The sequence below is a fragment of the Petaurus breviceps genome, unplaced genomic scaffold (assembly GCF_028583685.1).
Source record: "Petaurus breviceps papuanus isolate PSGF00001 unplaced genomic scaffold, PetGlider_PUasm1.0 175, whole genome shotgun sequence".
In the NCBI taxonomy this organism is placed as follows: Eukaryota; Metazoa; Chordata; class Mammalia; order Diprotodontia; family Petauridae; genus Petaurus; species Petaurus breviceps.
Window position 1 is genome coordinate 6,131,546 of NW_027185764.1, and position 5,198 is coordinate 6,136,743.

General features: G+C 43.0%; 1 protein-coding gene across 5 annotated transcripts in view; it reads right to left on the reverse strand.

Moving 5' to 3' along the window:
• SRCAP (Snf2 related CREBBP activator protein) overlaps window positions 1-1,528 on the reverse strand; it is a 27,900-nt gene extending 26,372 nt beyond the window's left edge. For 3 of the 5 annotated variants that reach the window (XM_069084658.1, XM_069084657.1, XM_069084655.1), the window contains exon 1: window positions 911-1,527. The gene's annotated coding sequence lies outside the window, so the exon portion shown is untranslated. Of the gene's footprint in view, window positions 1-589; window positions 853-910 lie in introns of those variants that run through there. The other 2 variants (XM_069084659.1, XM_069084656.1) reach the window with 2 other exon arrangements.
• Window positions 1,529-5,198: the final 3,670 nt, after the last annotated feature.

Sequence of the window (5,198 nt, forward strand, 5' to 3'; positions counted from 1 at the left end):
CTGACCTCTGACTTCTCTAACCCACATTACCACTCAGCTCCTCCCACTTATTTGCCCCTCCCCGACTCCGCCTATCCATCCAAGGTGCGCGCACTCGGGTCCGCGGAAGGAGAGGAGGGGTTCGGGAAAGGCGCGCACAAACACACACAAACACACACTACTCACACCCGCACACACTACTCCCCCCGTATACACACCCCAAGTTAGCACCGGCAGCGCGTGCGCGGCAGGGGGTGGGGAGACCTGGCAGGGCTGCCCGAGCCCAAGGGCTCCCGCCCAAATCAATCTTCGCACAGAGGGGAAAGGAAGAGGCGGGGGTGGGGGCGGGAGGAGGGTCGGGAAAACATGACTTCGTGCCCGGCCTAGCCCATCACTCTATTACACCGGGAGGAAATGAGAGGGGAGGGGGGAAAGGCAGGTGAGCTTTGGTACGCCGCCCCCCACCCAAGTGAAGAAACAGAAACGGGCACGCACAAACATTGCCCGACCCACGCTACCCTACCCACTCCCTTCCTGCGCGCTCTTAAGGGAGAGAACAGGGAGATAGGGCGCGAGGAGGGGTCACGGATACGCGCGGCCAAGAGCGCACCTGGATCTCGCGCTCGCCTCTCAGACTCGTTCACCCGTGCACGCGCGCGGAGAGCGGGAAAGGGGAGAGGAAAAAACGCCGGTGCCCCGTTTGGCCCGTCTGGCCTCTCTGTCCCTCTCTATGGGCGCGCGCCGGCAGTCTCGCGCACTGGCCCCGGGGCCCGGCCGAAGATGCGCGCGCAACAACCCGGGAAGGGTGGGGGGAGGGAAGAGAGCGAGGATGCGCGCGCAATCATTCGTCGCCGAGAGGTGGGAGGAGGGGAGGAGGGAGAGAGTGAGGGAGGGACGAGGGGAATCAGCCATCTTGTCTCCCTCTACTTACCTGCGTCCTCGGGGGCGCGCGCGCCACCCCCCCCCCCCGCCGGGAAAGGGGGGAGGGTTTCTCTCTTGTCGCCGCGGCCGCCCGAGGTCTCACAGGGCCCGCCGGTACTGCCGCTGTCCCGTCTCTACCTCCAACTCTCTAGGCGCACGGATGTAGGAGGGCGGTGGGGGGGAGGGGAGATGCCACTCCCCGCGAACGGCCGCCGCCGCCACCGCCGCTTCAGAGGCCTCACCAAAATGGCCGCCGCCGCCTTCGGCCGCCACCACCACCACCACCACAGATCACTGCCGCTACAGCCTCCGCGGCCCGTCCTCTCGCGATAGATAGTGCGGCGGGTGCGAGAGCAAAGGGGGAGGGAAAGGGAGGAGACGCGCGTGCCAGAAGGAGGTGTTGGCCTTTTGTCGCGCTAGGATTCTTGGGAAGTGTAGTTTCCCCACTGCGTGTGTCAAACCCTACCTACTATTTCTTAAGCTTCCTTGACACCGAAACGAAAAGGTTAACTAAACTTTCCAGGTAATCTTGGATAATACCTTCATCTTTCGAGCCTATTTCTAGTAAACCATACTGGAGGCACTCAGTAGCTTTCCAGAACCGTTGCTCTCGTGTCCCAAGACAAACTTATATGTAAAACCTTATAAACACTTGAGGGCAAAGAATGCAATAAACACGTAATCATAAATGCCATGTGCATTCCCAACGTTACTCTCGATTTCCTTGCAGAAATTGTCTTTCGACTCCATTTATCCAATCGTACAACATCCTTCAGGTCTAGCTCAACTCAACTTCCTCCGTGAAGAATTTTTTGACAGCGCTGAACCATGTGGTCCTTAACATAGACTTTCTTGAGTTACTAATTTATTTTCTTAATTTTTAAATTAACAGGCATTTACTTTCTCTACCATTGCCCCCAAATTATTTATTGCTTTTATGAATTTTTTATATCCTTTGTTTTTTTTTTTTTCCGCCTAGTTTTCCCCCGGTGTCTATCCCTCTCTAACAAACAGTATTTTTAAATTAAAAAAAAATCCCCTTGTAATAAATATGTATAAGTAAGCAAAACAAATCCACACACTATCCATGTCCAAAAATGTATGTCTCATTCTACATCTTGAATCCATCAGCTCTCTCTGTCAGTAGCTTAGTAGCACAAATCATTATCAATCGTCTGAACTTATGGTTTGGTCATTGAATTTATTGAAGATCTTGAGTTTTTTAAACTTGCCTTTTTGTTATTGTCAGTATTGTTATTATTAGAAATTATTTACTGGTTGTGCTCACTTCGCTATATCAGCTGCAGTTTTCACAAGTCTTTTTTGGTTTCTATTTCATTACATTTCTATAACAAAATTTATTCAGTCATTCCCTAATTGATGGGCACCTCCTTCGGTTCCAGTTCCTTGCAACTACAAAAATAGCTGCTGTGACTATTTTTGTGTATATGGTTCTTTTTCCTCTTTGATCTCTTTTTTGTTATACTACTATACTTTCTATATCTTGTCTCAATATAATACAGCATAAAGATTTTGAGGACAAAGGCCATATTTTGTACTCTGTTGTACTCAGTTCCATCCAACAAGTATTTATTAACTACCTACTAGTTAGACAACATACTAGGCACTGGGCATATACCAAAAACAAACAAACAAACAAACCCCAAAACAAACCAATTTTTGTCTTACCACTTCCCTCTTAAAAGTAGGAATCAAGAAGTAGTATCAACTTCTTCAGGATCAGGATTGGTCATTACAACTAATCTGAGTTTGACTGCTTTTTAGTGTTGTTTTGTTAGTGTTTTATTGAGTGTTCATTTATATTTTATATTCAATGGGTATATAATTCTCCTGGTTCTCTTTATTTTGAGTTGCATCAGTTGATAGAAATCTTAATATGTTTCTCTAAATTCTTCCTATTTGTGATTTCTTGTGGTAAAATTTCTTGTGGTACAATTCAAGTATGGTTACATTCATTTACCCCAATTTTTTATGCCATCCCTTAAGTGGTGGGGACCCATTTTGTTTCTGTTCTTTTTTTTGTCCTACCATAAAATTTTCTGCCTGATTTTTCCCCCTAATAAAAATGACATAGACAGAGACAGCAGTATCATGTAGTCATAACCTTGTGGTCACCCAAATGGGGAAATAAATAGCTGATACTGCTACTTCAATCTCCAACCAAAGTCTTACAAGAGTTTTTGTTCCTCCTCACTTGAAAGTAGCTAGGAAAGAATGAGGTATTTCATCTGTTCATGCCTTTTACATGCACACTAAGTACCTCTGCCTAACTTTGGAATTTTTTTCTTTTTCTTTTCATTGTGAAATTGACAGACATAAACAAACATGACTATTTCCAAATAGCAAAGAACATAAAGATAATGGGCATATTAAACTCTGAATTTCAATTACATACAATGTTAAGTATATAATAAATTTAATATGATTATTCCAATAATGTCCAGTTTGTGTCTCTGACCTTTATCTTTTCTTTTTTCATCATTATTACTACTCCCATTCCCTTCATAACTCTTTCCTCTTCAAATGAAAAACACAATTAAAAAATGCCCTCCCTTTTAACAAATAAATATGGTCAAACAAAACAGAGACACATTGGTCATGTCAGAAAATGTGTGTCATTCTGCATCCCTAATCTATCACTTTTCTGAAAAAGAGATGGGACATATGATTCATCATCAGTCTTTTGAAGTTATGACTGTTTATTGTATTGATCAGAGTTCTTAAGTCTCTCAAGGTTGTTTTCCTTTGTAATATTATTATTATTATATAAATTATTTTCCTGTTTCTTTTACTTCATTCTGCATCAGTTCATTCAAGTTTTCTCAGTTTTCTTTACCACTATCTCTTTCATAACTTCTTATGTTGTATTTGATTACATTACATACCACAATTTCCTTAATTCTCTAATTAATAAGCACCCCTTTTGTTTCCAGTCCTTTCCTGAAAAAAAAATTTTTTTAAAGTTCTGTCTGACTCTTGAGTATTTCCTTAATCTGACAGTATCCCATCTACCCAACCTTATCTCCCACCTCTGAAGCCTGTTTTCTCACTGGACCTCCTAAACTTTTCCTTTTCTGAACCTTTGTTTACACTGGCCCTTCTCCCTGAAATGTCCTCCTCATTTGTCTATGGCAATCCAAATCCTACCTACCCTCTAAGGCCAAGCTTAGGCTCCACTTGAATGAATCATTCCCCATCTAATTCCTACATTGTTTTCCTTTCTCTCTATCTTTTATTGCATACACGTTTAACCTAGCACTGAATCATATGTCATCCTGTATTTTTTTTCATTGTTTTATATGCTTTAGTCCTGTCTCCCCAAATATACTACAGGGTTTTGGGACTGGGGATCCAAGCTTTCTTTGTAGTCTCCCTTCCCCAAGTACCTAGTTTTGATACGTGGTAGGTGTTCAGTACTTGATTGTTTAATTAATTGATTCTTAATCATTGTAGGGAATATTTTTGTCCTAATAGGGAAGTCACCTACCTGGACAATCCAGGGAATATCTAGCCACTAACCTGGTAGAGTTCCTAGTTTATCATACACTGGGGGGAGATCAATCCACAACCTGGAATGGGTTCATACAGGGCAGAGAGCCATCTGTCATTCATCCAACAAATTGTTGAGTCTCGTATTATAAATTACTATGTTAGGTGCTGTGGAGGAATGAAGAGATATATGAACAAGATACTTCAAGCTCACTATTTCCAAAACTAAATTCATCACCCTCTTCCCAACACTTGCTCCTTAATTCAAGACCTAGACTTTATGATATCTTAATGATACCCACTATCCTCTTGTAACCCTGGCTTCAGGGGTATAAGATAATCCCCTTTGAGTTCTTCCTTTCCTTTGTCCTCCATTCAGTTGGTTGTTCACCAAGTTCTGTCCGTTCTACCTCTTATACTCATCCTCCCTTTTCCTTTCCCATTACCATTTCATGATCAGTTCAAGATCTCACAATCTCCACCTAGAAGACTGCAATAGTCTTCTAGCAAATCTACAATTTCTCCTCTCATCAGTCTATCCTATACATCACTGCCAAACTAGTCTTCCTAAAATAGAACTCATTACATTTACCTCTCTTTTACTAAAAAACCTTCAGTTATCATCCAATTATACTAGGTTAGAGACAACTAGATGAGCAATGAACCTGCAGTTAGGAAGACATGAGTTGAAATCCTGCCTTAGTTTCTTCACCTGTAAAGTGGGGATAATAATATCACCTACTTCCAGGGTGTGAGATTTAAATGAGATAAGATTTGTAAAGTGCTGT